Source organism: Gorilla gorilla, chromosome 1 (genome assembly GCF_029281585.2).
Source record: "Gorilla gorilla gorilla isolate KB3781 chromosome 1, NHGRI_mGorGor1-v2.1_pri, whole genome shotgun sequence".
Classification (NCBI taxonomy): domain Eukaryota; kingdom Metazoa; phylum Chordata; class Mammalia; order Primates; family Hominidae; genus Gorilla; species Gorilla gorilla.
The window spans coordinates 33,006,980-33,020,754 of record NC_073224.2 but is presented as its reverse complement, the minus strand read 5'-3'; the positions used below and the strand labels follow the sequence as shown (position 1 = coordinate 33,020,754).

The window sequence follows — 13,775 nt, the reverse complement described above, 5'->3', positions numbered from 1 at the left end:
AGTCTTTCTCCTTTAGGCACATTATAGTTTTGCGAAAAGTATTTTGTTAGGTGAAGTACACAAAATTAAATAAGGCATGTTTAGTGTCTTTAAGTATCTCTTAAAGACAATTGTATGAGATTAACTATTGTCAAAAGCCCCCTTAAAAATTCTTCCTAGGTTCTGAGCATGGGTGGGTCATGTCTGTAATCCCCACACTTCAGGAGGCCAAGGCAGGAGGATCATTTGAGGCCAGGAGTTTGAGACCAGCCTGGGCAATATAGTGAGACCCCATCTCTACCAATAAATTAATAAAAATTAAATTAAAAAACTACACCTAGATATAGACCATTAGAAGAGTTCAGAGTGGAACTATGATGTCCCTACTTTGGACAGTATACCTCCTTTAAGGAGACCTAAGTTTACATTAGCATTTGGGGTTGTGTTGAGTCAACTAAGCCTCTAAGTGTTTTTCACACTGACAGCTGCTAAGCCACAAACCAAGGGCAATCACTACAGAGACATGGAGTAAGAAAGAATGAGTGTTTTCCAGGCTTTCTCTCCCATTTAGTGATTTGTGTTAGCACTACCTATTCATTCATTACTTTACTTACTTGCTCATCCCACAAACGTTTACTGAATACTTAAGTCTGTCTAATTATGCATAACATACTTGGGTGGCCTGAATGGGAAAGAAATATCAGACATTACTTCCTGCCTTTAAAGAGACCTATAATTTAGCTAGGGAGGGAAAAAGAAAAATAACTACGAAATGAAGTAACCTCTCAAAGCATCACATAATGGAAAAAACACAGAATTGAATCTGGAACCTGGGTTATAGAAAAGAGCTTTTTTTTTTTTTTTTTTGAGCTAGGATCTTGTCTATCACCCAGGTTGGAGTGCAAGATCACAACTCTCTGTAGCCTTGACATCCTGGGCTTAAGGCAATCCTCCCACCTCAGCCTCTGGAGTAGCTAAGACTACAGGCACACACCATCACATCCAGCTGATTTTTCTAGTCTTGGTAAAGATGAGGTTTTACCATGTTGCCCAGGCTAGTCTCATACTCCTGGGTTCAAGCGATCTGCCTGCCTGGGCCTCCTGAAGTGCTCTGATTACAGGTGTGAGCCACTGTGTCTGACCTAGACAAGAGCACTGACTAAAGATAATCACATTTACTCTCTAGATCTCAGTTATCTCATTTAAATAATGAGACACTTAGACTTTTGGGGTTCTTTCTATTTCTAAGGATCTGTGCTTCCAAGTGGAAGATAACTGTATGCTTCTTGAGGGCAGGGATCATACTTCATGTACAACTGAATTTCCCATTAAATTTGTTACAGTTTTAACTCATAATATCACACAATACATATTTATTGAATGGTCTAATGAATTCAGATTAAATTGGCTTCAGCTTGGGATATAAAATGGCACCCCAGGGCAACGGGAAAATAGGCCTGGGAATTTCTTTCTTATTTATTTATTTATTTATTTATTTATTTATTTATTTATTTGAGACAGGGTCTCACTCTGCCACCCAGGCTGGACTGCAGTGGTGCCATCACAGCTCACCACATCCTCAACCTCCTGGGTTCAAACACTCCTCTCACCTCAGCCCCCCAAGTGGTGGAAACACAGGTGTGTGCCACCATGCCTGGCTAATTTTTAAATTTTTTGTAGAGACAGGGTCTTACTTAGTTGCCTAAGCTGGTCTTGAACTCCTCTCCTCTAGGAATCCTCCTGCCTCTGCCTCCCAAAGAGCTGGGACTACAGGCATGAGCCACTGCGCCCTGCTGGAATTCTCACCCCGACTGTCACTGGGTGATATCATGAAGTGATGGTCCAAGGAGAGGTATATGCAGTCTTGATGCTCAAGAACAGAGATGACTCATATATTCTCACATATGCCATAATTAGTGGATGAGATCCGAATTACGAGCTGGCTACATACTGCCTCCTATTCCTCCTCGAGTTTCCTGCTCTCTCCTTCTTTAGGTCTTTCCAGCTCTGAAAAGCCTGTTTTACTTCATTCTCTTACCAAAGAGTTTGGTGACATAAAATGAAAAGTTTGATGGACAATCTGGAAGTGTCCCACTAAGCAACACAAGAAATACGCTCTCACAAAGGTAAGGTAGGCACAATTCTCAGCAAGTCTGGTCTAGATAAGGCCATATTTCTGAGTATGAAAACATACGCACACACGTGCATGCACACACACACACACAGATGCACACACAATTTTTACACAGTCACCCTGCTATAATAGTCTGTACCCAGCTAAGGATCCATGCATAAGAAGGAAGGCTATGATAAAAGTATGGGCAGAATTTTGGGAGAGAAATGAAAATGTACTGCCAAGAGAAAAGGAATGACATGCCAGGTGGAGAGAAAGAAAAAAGGCACATGCTGTTTGAAAAATGCGTTTGAAAAAAATTACTTGTGTGTGGAAGGGGGATGATGATTGTTTGAATATTAAGCTGTTGAATTCTAATTCCATATAAGAGAGAAACACTATAGGATTGTAAGCTACTGTCAGATCCTGTGTGCCACATATTGTAGTTATTTGTGCCCATTTCCAATGTCCTTATTAAACTGTAAGCTCTTTAAGGTCAGGGGCTGGGTTTTGTAGATTGCACTGAAAAAAATACAGGAAGTAGAAGGACAGGCAAAGGACCAGTCTCATTAATTCTGGTGGTGATGAAAGGGCTCTTTTCTACAACACTTTAACTGATGAGCTACGCTGTTGCTGAGAATAAAGACTGTTATAAGTGTTACTTAAAGTAGCTACTTAACATTTACAAACTTTTGGTTTTGAAAATAAATTAGACTTTGGGAGTCATGTTTCCCTGGCAAAACTCGACTTCCACTAGAATCTGTGTGAGAGACTGAGAAATAAAAGCTCATGAAACTTTGGAAACACTTATGCAAATGGCATTTTGATGAGATAACTGTAAGTAGATCAGGAACACATGGATTAAATCTTCCACTGAATACCCACTGCTTGGGGGAGTAAAGGTCCAGCATTGTTGACATCATGAAGTTTGGGTTTTGCTGAACTCCTTATCTTTGGAAAATCAGTTTGACTGTCATCAGATGTATGCAGCTGTGGGTTTTTCTCAGATCTGCTTTATGGTTTTATGGCTTTCAGAGTGAAGCCAAAAGTCTTCCAACAGTCATGGCAAGATGAAGGCCTGGAAATCTTTGAAAGCATGTTCCCAGGCAGACCCATCATGGTCACTGCTTTTTATAGTTGGTACCTGCCTAAAGGCCAAAGTTACAAGAAAAACTAATTTGGGAGTTTGTGTTTAGAGATTGCCCTGGGTCACAAACTTTGCTGGGATCTCTTAAACGGAAAACTTGGCCATTTCTGGTTTCCCTACAAATTCAAACTACAATTTAAATGGAAAACAAAACTCTCAGAAATTTCTGATCTCATGAACACAAGAGACTATTGTAATGCTGTTTCTCATCTCAGAGGAGAAACAATCATGCAAAAGAATGAAGCAGAGCTTGGAGGTTGATGAGGTCCTCCTCCAACCATGCCTCTCTAACACTGGCAGGTTCACAATGACAATCAGAGTCACTGTCATACTTTTGTAGAGAGGTTGGAGGTGAGGCAAAGGCCAGGCAACTTCTAACTTTCATATTTTTAAATTGCAAAGCAGCTTCAGTGAAGATAGTACATTTTACATTTAAGAAAGCAATGTTCAATTTGCACACACAGGATGACTGCATATACAATATACATTTCTATAAAGTGTGTGCATATAAAATTCAAAAGCTCACACACAAAGCAACCTGATATTTTCAAAAGGAGTAACCCATAAATTCATATTTATGTTCTCTCTAGACCTATTCATGTTTTCCATGTTTCAAATATGACTGAACCTGACATATATAAGGTAAGAAAGTCTTTTTCATTTGAGTTCCACATTTTTACACTTTAATAAATGGATGCAAAATTTGATACATACCATGTTGAAGGCAGTTTTGACCACATTGATGAAGATTTTTTATTAATAGGACAAAGAATGTCTAGAAAGTCCATAGGACCACATGGGAAATCTTAAAATCTGTGGATGCTTAACACTTATTTGCATAAAGCTGATACTTATTTTTAAATATGAAGCATATTATTATAATATGGGGCTAGGAAGTAGTAGAATGAAGTGATCTGATTCGCAGTTTTGTTCCTTCCTAGCCATATTGCCTTTGGGCAAGATAATCAGCATCTTTCTTCATTTGTGAAATAAGGATATAAAAGTACCTACCTGGGCTGGTGCGGTGGCTCACGCCTGTTATCCCAGCACTTTGGGAGGCCAAGGAGGGCAGATCACCTGAAGTCAGGAGATCGAGACCAGCCTGGCCAACATGGCAAAAACCCGTCTCTACTAAAAATATAAAAACTAGCTGGGTGTGGTGGCTTGCACCTACGGTCCCAGCTACTCAGGAGGCTGAGGCACTTGAATTGCTTGAACCTGGGAGGCAGAGGTTGCAGTGAGCTGAGATCATGCCACTGCATTGCAGCCTGGGTGACAAAGTGAGACTCTGTCTCAAGAAAAAAAAAAAAAAAAGTATCTACCTGATGGGTTGCTGTGGTAATTATGTGAGATATAAAATATGTTGGAGTCTCAGAAACATGCTTCAGCTAATAAATGTTGGCCCTTACCGCCTCTAATATCAATAATCCTGCTGCTGCCACCACTGTGACAATGGCAACAGCTAGTACTTTAAAAACACCTACCACAGAAGCAAAATCTCAGTCATACAATTTTTTTTCCTATGAAACTTCTCTAATGTAAATAGTACATTTCTGAGGAACAGAATTGAAAGCCAATAACACTGAGAGGACAAAGTGAGAAGAACATTAAAAAAAACCACTAATGACATAAACTGTTAGATGGCAGAATCCTTTTCTAATTTTCCTTTAGGACAGATTCACCAGATAGTTTGGTCAGAAGCTTAGATGTATATGAATGATCATCTTAGGTTTCACCTTTTGTCTCAGCTTCTCTGCAAACAAGCCCAAATTACCCATGGCCCAAACCAAACATATACACACTCATTTATAAGACTCAGTTGTCAGTTATGTTAAGTTCATTTTCCCATGCTGAGCCCTGAAAGCTTCTTGTGAAGTCTCTACTGTATGGATCTTACACCTGCACATAGCTAGAAAAACAATTTTTAGTTGGTTCTTTAGAACAACAGCGAGGAGAAAAACTCTTCAACAATGGAAGCAGATCTCAAGAGCTACAGAACTTTCCTGAAATGGTAAACATATTACTTGTCTGAGTTAAAAACTTTTTTTTTCTCTTTGTAGGCTACCTGAATTTAGGCAATCCACCATATAGCTCAAGCGTAATGACATACTTAGATAGAATATGGTATCTTTGTATGGTATGACCAGAATGGTAGCAGAATTAACTTTAGGATAATAAACGCATTTGATCAATAAAAGTACAAATTTCATGAGCCACTTTGAATGCAGCATTCCCTATGGCCAGGTCCTATACTAAATTCTTTATATGTAATTTCTCCTTGAAGCTTGAAAACAACTCAGTGAGGTTGATGCTACTATTATTGTCCCTGTTCTACAAGTGAGGCAATTGAGGATTAACAAATTTTGGTGGCTTAAGTCTATCAAGGGAGCTGGATGTTACACTAACAATCACACAGAAAAATATATGATTTTAAACTATGTTAACTTTATAGTTAGAGCCAGTAGAGGATAGAAGTGAAGAATCAGGATCTGGCACCTTACTGCTTATATTTTGAATCAAAGCTCTGTCACTAATTAGCTGTGAACTTGGGCAAATCACTAAGCCTGTGCCTCATCTGTAACATGGGATACTAATGGTGCTATGGTCCGAGTGTTTATGTCTCCCCCAAATTCATATGTTGAAATCCTCATTCCCAAGGTGATGTTATTAGAGGTAGAGCCTTGAGAGGTGATTAAGTCATGAAAGTGGACTCCTTATAAATGGGAGGCCTGAAAGGAGCCCCTTGCCCCTTGCACCCTGTGAACACAGCGAGAAAATGCCCTTTATGAACCAGGAAACAAGCCCTCACTAGAGTCTATCAGTGCCTTTGTTTTGGACTTCCCAGCCATCAGAACAACGAGAAATAAATTTCTATTGTTGATAAACTACCCAGTCTATGACATTTTGTTATTGTAGTTTGAACGGATTAAGACAAATAGTAACAATTACTGTATGGATTAAGTTAGTTAATATATTTTGAGTGCTTATAAGAATACCCACAACAAGTCCTCAATACATGTTAGCTATATTTTTATTCTTCTCTTATATATAAGAAAAAACAGGGATAGAGAGGTCAAAGTAACTTTGCCATAGGGGTAAAAAGCAAATCTCGAATGTGTCCAAGTCATATCCTAAAACCTACTGCCTTTAGTTATCTTTCTCCCTAAATGTCAGTCCCAACTAAGGGGAGAGGTGGTCCTGCTGGACAAAGCAGGAAGAAAGGGCTGTGATGAGATGGAGAAGCCGTGTTGTGGCCTCTGCTGCAATGAATGGAGGATGATGATGTTGGTATGAGGATGTCATCAGGACATGTGTTATTTCTGGATGGAGAAATGAGGGAAGATGTCCTCCTCTGATTCTTCACTATCCTCTGACAATCTCGTTGTTGTTCCATGCCCGGTTCCATCCATCTGAAATGGCCCAGGGCACAAAATATACCCAGTTATGATTGTGAACAATTGATCTGGCAGCTACATAGCTAATGTGATGTGGTTTTCAGTCCTCCAACTTGAGCTCAAAAGGAGTCTCAGATATTGAATGACTACTTTCTTGCCCAAATTTAGATTACTTTAAGTCATTTGAAATTTTATTTTAGAAAGTGTCATATCAGAGCCTAATATATTTGACTTTCTCCTAGAATGATGTCATGATTAACCTAGAGTGTCAATGCTAAGTTTATAGTTTTATTTAATTAGATGAGTCTTTAAGCCAGAATTAACTGGATTGAAATTCTTTTACGTAAGTCTACCTTCCCTCACAAATTTTCAGAAATGAACTTTTTTCTCTATGCAATTTTTTCTAGTAAATCTAGTTCAATATACAGTGATCTTAATTACTTTCTTTATAAATGTGCCTAATAGTATATTTTATAATATAGTATATTATAATATATATCATATACAGTAAATTATATACTATGGCGTATAGTGATATATACTATACACTGCATTTATAATATAGTACATAATAAAGAATGGTATATACTTTACAAGAGATTGCCTTGGATGAGATTTATTTGTCTTCTACTTTAAACCTTTATAAAACCTCTAAGGATCCAGAAGGGAGAGAGAAAGAGACGGAAAATATTTCTATTTTCCATAACACCTCACATTTATTTTCTACCACTTACGAAGTATAGTGTCTGAGTGATGCTGCTAAAACTCTCTGAGCTTCAGATTTTCATTTGTAACATGCTTTGATATCCTTTCAGGGTTATTGTGAGGTTCTAATTAAAGAATATTCAAATAATCTCTCCATAAACGCCATATAATTGTATAAAAGTGACTATCATTAATGTATACCTAGTAAACAAGTAAATATACAATGCAATGAAGTTGTCTCATTGGACAATTAGAATTCAGTCTTAGTGTTTGGAAAATGACATAGAACCTGGATGTAATAGGTTATTAGGGGTTTATATATCTCACTCAAAAATTCATTTATGTACTTGGTACTTGCCTGTGTTCAATCTACTGCTCAAAGCCCAGTGAATCACCATAGCAAAACGAAGCACATTCACCCTCTTCAAGGAGCTTATTAGGAAAGCACAGACACATAACCATAACACAGAGTTGAATGTCACTAACACTGGGACACGATGGGCTGAAGACCAGTTCTATGGACATTTTGGGTGGGGATATGGGCCAGTAGATTACTTCCAGTTGGTAAGAGCAGAAAGCCAGAAAGTCCAAGAACACTGTATGAAGAAGAAAGGTTTTCCTCAGCCCTGAGTAATGATGTGTTGTACATGTGGCTGCCAGAAGTAAGGCGTGAAGAGAGGATGAGTGAGTAGAGAGGGGTGTTCTAGGCAAAATGAACTCTGTGAGCAAAAACATCAAGGTGGGAAAAATTTAGACTGCTGTTTCTCAAAGTATGGTCAGGGGTTTTCCTGATTCGTGAATGATGAACAATTGCATGCTCCGTCATGGGTTCTTGTGGGAAGGAGGGATGTGCAAGCTCATGGATTTTCATTTTTATAATGACTAAGAACAAACCATTACCAACTGAGTAAGTGAATGACCAAAGATGACTAATATTTGGTACATGTACAGCAACATTTATGCTACTAGAATTTTCATAGGTCTGTAACTCCATATCGTAAGAAGTCTGAGTAGCAAGATCAAGTTTCTGCTGTCTTTTCACACACACAGATAGTTAAAAGCCTGCTCCCCAAGCATCCAACCAACAATTTTATCCAGAAGCAAAATAGTTATTTATGCCTCTTGAATATTATTTTAAGTTGATCCTGGCTTTCAGTTTTTGCTCTCCCATTATTAATTATTTTAAGATGTACTCTTTTTTTATTCCTGCATAATGGTTGGGCTCAAGCTATTTTCATAGCTACTATATTTTTCTGTATATCTTATCATCAGGGTATTTTCTTCTGGACAAAGAGTATAGGTGATATAGATGATGCTATGTACCCTTTGTCCTGCCATAATCTCTCTCTCCTGCTCTGTGAGAGGCATTTGTTTTAATATCCTCCTCTGCCACCCTTGGGAAGTCTTATCTTTCAGGAAGGAAGCTGATGTGAAGGAAAAATACAAAGTTCCTGGTTCTGTAGATCAGGGGCTGGTTAATTATGACCCAAAAGCCAAATCCAGCCTGCAACCTGTTTTTGTAGATAAAGTTTTATTGGAACACAGTTATTTCCATTCATTTATACATGATCTGTGGCTGCTATTGCACTACAATGACAGAATTAAGTAATTCCAACAAAGTTTCAGAAATCTTAACAATTTACTAATTGCCCTTTTACAGAAAACATCTTCTAACTCCTGTTCACCATGGTACTAATAACTAGTTTCCAAATGGAAACCTTGGGAAAAAATGGTATGTGGTGTTTCTTAAGAGATCAACCAGTGTAGGTTGTGTTAACTTCAAAGCTTAGAGTGACTGACCACTTTTGGAAGGACAGTGTTATAAACTCCTCTGTCATCCTGAAAGGGCACAATCAAATTTTTGTTGGTGAAAGAGAAATACACAAAATGCGAATGATTGCTTAATGAATAATAACAAAGAGTAACCACCTAAAAAACGTTAAAGTAATCCTTTAACTTCGTAAGGTTTTCCAATTCTTTCAATATTCTTTATTTAATTATTTTTAGTCACTCTCTAAATCTGCCTTTTTTTCCAAGAAACTAGCTCATCCTGAAGCTCCCCTCACCCTCCTGCTATCCTCCTTCTCCTTTCATTCCTTCTCATCTTCTGTTTTGTCACACATCCATCTTAGGGCACTACTTATATATCTTGTAGGATAATAGAATCTCTAGATGTTTTTCAATGGCTTTGAGGATGAACAAATATCTTTGGAATCAGTGCTCAAATTTGAGTTTTATCAGCAGAATATTATGTAATTAATATTATGAACACAGCATAAGTATTGCTCACTTTCAACAGTAAAAATATCTTAAACTCAACAACCTTGTGAATAATCTATCTGAGATTTGAGGAAGTTGAATAGCCTCCTCAGGTGCTTGTAAATGGTAGAATTGGCTATGAATGCAACTTCGGCTGACCCTCCAGGGTTCTCAGATAGGGTCTTCATGTTGTTCTCTCATGATCTGGTTTTCCTATAGTGAAGTCAATGACTTTTACCCTGAAAAACATGATGGGCCACTGGATTGGATAGCTAAAAATTCATTTTGTATTTATGCCATTTAACTCTGACAGTTCTGTAGCTGGATTGGTTAGCTGTCCCAACTAGTTAATAAATTGGGCCTAACCCTTTATGTCAAAATCATTATTAAAAGGTTACACTCTGTTCATCAAAGTTGTGAAATATTTCAGAGCATACTGGGAGGCATTTCTGGTTTATTGGCCGTGTCAAATCTCAAGCAAATTGTTTACTTCTCACTTGAATTTTTATTTAAAAATCCAAATTTCACAACTGGTTCAGATTTCCCAGGAGTATTTGCTTAAAGTAGACTCCATTTAGAAATAACTGATATATTTCCAAATGAAAAGAACTAAGATGTAAGAATAAAAATTTCAGAATGGACTTAAATTACTGTTTTGAAAGAGCATGCTACATCTACTTATATGAAACTCACCTTTAAAAGTAATCCCTGAAGCTTAGAAAGCCAGAATTTATAGTAATGGGGTAGTTAGAAAAAAATTTTAAAAGATGCCATAGTAAGAAAAAATATGTGGTTCTAATTATTATGCCTTTGTTTCTCCTGAAATGTGTTTTTCCATGATACTTCAATATTTATCTTGCAGGTGGTCAGCAATTTTATTACAAATGACAAATCCACTCATACAATGGCAGCGTTACCAAATTATAAAACAAGTCACTGGAGAAAAAAAAATCAGGCTATGTGTACGCTGCTCATGGGATTTGCAAAACCATCAGTGTATGAGCTGCTCTGAACTAAACGTTTGACTACAAAATTAAGGGGAATGAGTGGGTGATTTCTACTTTCCAAGGACAGCTTCCACCACTAGTTTACAAGCATATGGTAATTGAGAATATTCTTGATATTGCAATACAACGATTATCTTTTCTTAGGATTATGAAAAGGTAGAGGATGCAATCAAAATAGAGTGCAAATTATTCGGGTTAATATTTAAATTATAACCTTGGCTCACACAGCAGTATCCCCTCAAACCTTTTATTTGGTGAAATTAAATCTTGAATACTGTAATTCTGAATTTTCTGAATTTCAACAAGACTTTTCTGAAGGCTTTGGGGTAACAAATTAATATTTAACACTGTGAGTGACTTTCATCTATTACTTGGCATGGCTGTTCTTGGAGTTCACAAGTCAATTCCTTTCCTCAGGGGCTTTGCTTGTGACTTGGGGTCTTCCTGCCAAGATCTATGGTTCTTTCCCCGCTGAAAGTTACTCTCCTGTGAACTTTGCCCAAGTTCTGTAGATAATAAAGAATCAGGAAGAAGTGAAGATAGTTGTTCCCTTTCCCAAGCAAGGGGACCTGGTCCCTGTGGTTTTGGCATCAGCTTCAGGCCTACCAGGTAGTGCTCATGAGGATTTAGCATAGAAATTAAGAACTCTGACTACCACTTTTAGACTTTGGGAAGCTAGCTGTACACATATTTCCTTCCAGAGGCGCCTTAATTATACAATGAAGCCAAGATACTCCAGGTTGTTTACCTGTATCTGCCTTAATCTGCTATTGTTGGTGATGTCCTGGGACACCTGTGCAGAGGCTGGATCCCCTACCTCCACAGTCAGGACATAACAGGAGAGAACACTGCCCAGCCTCAGAGGGGAAACAGCCATAAACATCCCCTTGGTCCAGCTAATAATGTGTAAGCTAATGATGTGGAAGCTAAAGCACATTTGTCTCTCTCTCTCTCTCTCTGTGTTGTGTGTGTGTGTGTGTGTGTGTGTGTGTGTGTGTGTGTGTGTGTGTGTGTGTGTGTTGGGCTAGGGCTCAGAAACCCAAAGAGGAACCAGAGCATGCACCAACTCTGATCTCTGAAGAGCACAAGCCAAATCATCAGCATTCATTTTTCTCAATAATCAGGAAGAGGAGGTATCAAGGCCAGAATTTTCATTGAGAGATTATTGCCTGGCTCTGGTGGGGCTGACTACTCACCCATCATAGTCCTGAGAACTCTCTCCTGATCGCTAGCGCAGGAACTCTGATGATGCAGAGACATGGCTGTAGAATTGGTTGAGGACCAACTGAACTTTCTGCCAGTTTTAAAATCCCTAAACAGTGGGAAGACGGTTTGGCAGTTTCTTAACAAAACTAAACATACTCTTAGCACATGAGCCAGCAATCACAATCACTCTTCTTGATACTTACCCTAAGGGGTTGAGAACTTATGTCCACACAGAAACCTGCCCATGGATGTTCATAGCAGCTTCAATTATAATTGCCAAAACTTGGAAGCCACCAAGGTGTCCTTCAGTAAGTGAATGGATACATAAACTGAAGTACATCCAGACAATGGAATATTATTCAGTGCTAAAAGGAAATGAGCTATCAAGCCAAGAAAAAAGAATGGGGAAAACATAAATGCATATTACTGAATAAAAGAAGCCAATTTGAAAAGGCTCCATGCTGTATGATTCCAACTATATGACATTCTAGCAAAGGCAAACTTTTTTAGAGATAATAAAATGATCATGGGTTGCCAGGGGTGAGAGGAGATGGAGAGAGGAATGAATAGGCAGAGCACATAGGATTTTTGGAGCAGTGAAACTACTTTATATGTTACTATAATGATAGACGCATGGCATTAAACATTTGTCCAAACCCATAGGAAGTACACCACCAAGAGTGAACGCTAATGTAAACTGTGGATTTTGGGTGATATTGATGGATCAATGCAGGCTCACCAGACGTAACAAATGTACCACTCTGGTGGAGGTTGATAGCTGGGGAGGCTGAGCATGTGTAGAGGCAGGAAGTATAATGGAACTCTCTGTACTGTCTGTTCGGTTTTGCTGTTAACCCAACACTGCTCTAAAAAATAGTCTATGTTTTAAAATTTTTAGTCTTTAAACACAGACTGAGGCAGAACCACTAGGATGGGCTAGAATCAGTGCTGGGAGGACTGGGAAGTTTCAAGTTTTCATTGGGCCTAGAGCCTAATGGAAATATCCACACAGGTAGGGTGCCTTTGTGTGTGGGAATTGCTACCCTTTATCTTTTATTTGTGAATGAGAGTTGTCCAACTCTGGACAGAGACCAAGGGTCCATCCTCTCAGTGGGGGACATTGAAATGGGAAGTACATTCTCTTGGCTGAAACGAATTTACAAGCAAAGAAAATGGCAGGATAACTTTTTTTGAGGTTTTAACTTGTGGTTTGATCCCATTGTTTTTTTTTTCTGATTCCAAATAGGTAACCAGGCATTTTAGATTTTCATGTCCCAAAAATTCCTGCAGGGGAGAATGCAGTAGCTGATGAAATCAGGTCCTACTTGTTTTGTCAGCTGCAATTACTTAATTAAACCTATTAAGTATCCTGGGCAGGGGGAAGTTAAGGAAGAATATCCAAGAGCCAATTGAAAAATGGAATTCTTGATACAGTAAGGGAGGAAAGGTCATGGCGCCCACTCAGTATCAGCACCTTGGTCCATTAAGCACTGCCCCATGGCAGTAGCCTGGATGCAGGGCAAGGCCCAAAGGGATGACTGCCCGACATGCCTTGGAAGGCTGCACTTTGCCGTATGATTCCTTGGCAGAGATTCCCTTGTTCCAATTATGGGACTGAGGTGGCAAAGCCACTGGTCATGAAAAGACTCTGCAGGATGGGACAAAGGACACACATTCCTAGTGTCCAGAAAGGAGTATTTAAAACTCTCAAGACTTTTATCAGACCCAGTAATAACTGAGATTGAACTGATTCAGGATTAGATTCACATTTATTTAGAAAAAAATATATACTGTTTATAATGCATCAGTGGTTCTGGTTGCAAATTCTCATCCATAACATCTGCCTATACCATGAACAACCTTTTACAGAATGTTACACAGGGCCATTCCTTAGAATGATAGCCCTCAAAGATCTCAATTTTAAATGATCTTTGCTACCCGTGCATGACAAATGAGTCCATTGC

The 13,775-nt window shown here is 38.6% G+C and overlaps 1 protein-coding gene across 3 annotated transcripts in view; it reads left to right on the top strand.

The window, feature by feature from the left end:
* LOC134758841 (uncharacterized) overlaps positions 1-13,775 on the top strand; it is a 330,244-nt gene that overhangs the window by 308,229 nt on the left and 8,240 nt on the right. The window contains exon 1 of one of the 3 annotated variants that reach the window (XR_010134491.1): positions 3,142-3,881. The exons of the other annotated variants lie outside the window; for them this stretch is intronic. The gene's annotated coding sequence lies outside the window, so the exon portion shown is untranslated. Of the gene's footprint in view, positions 1-3,141; positions 3,882-13,775 lie in introns of those variants that run through there. 3 annotated transcript variants of the gene reach the window in all.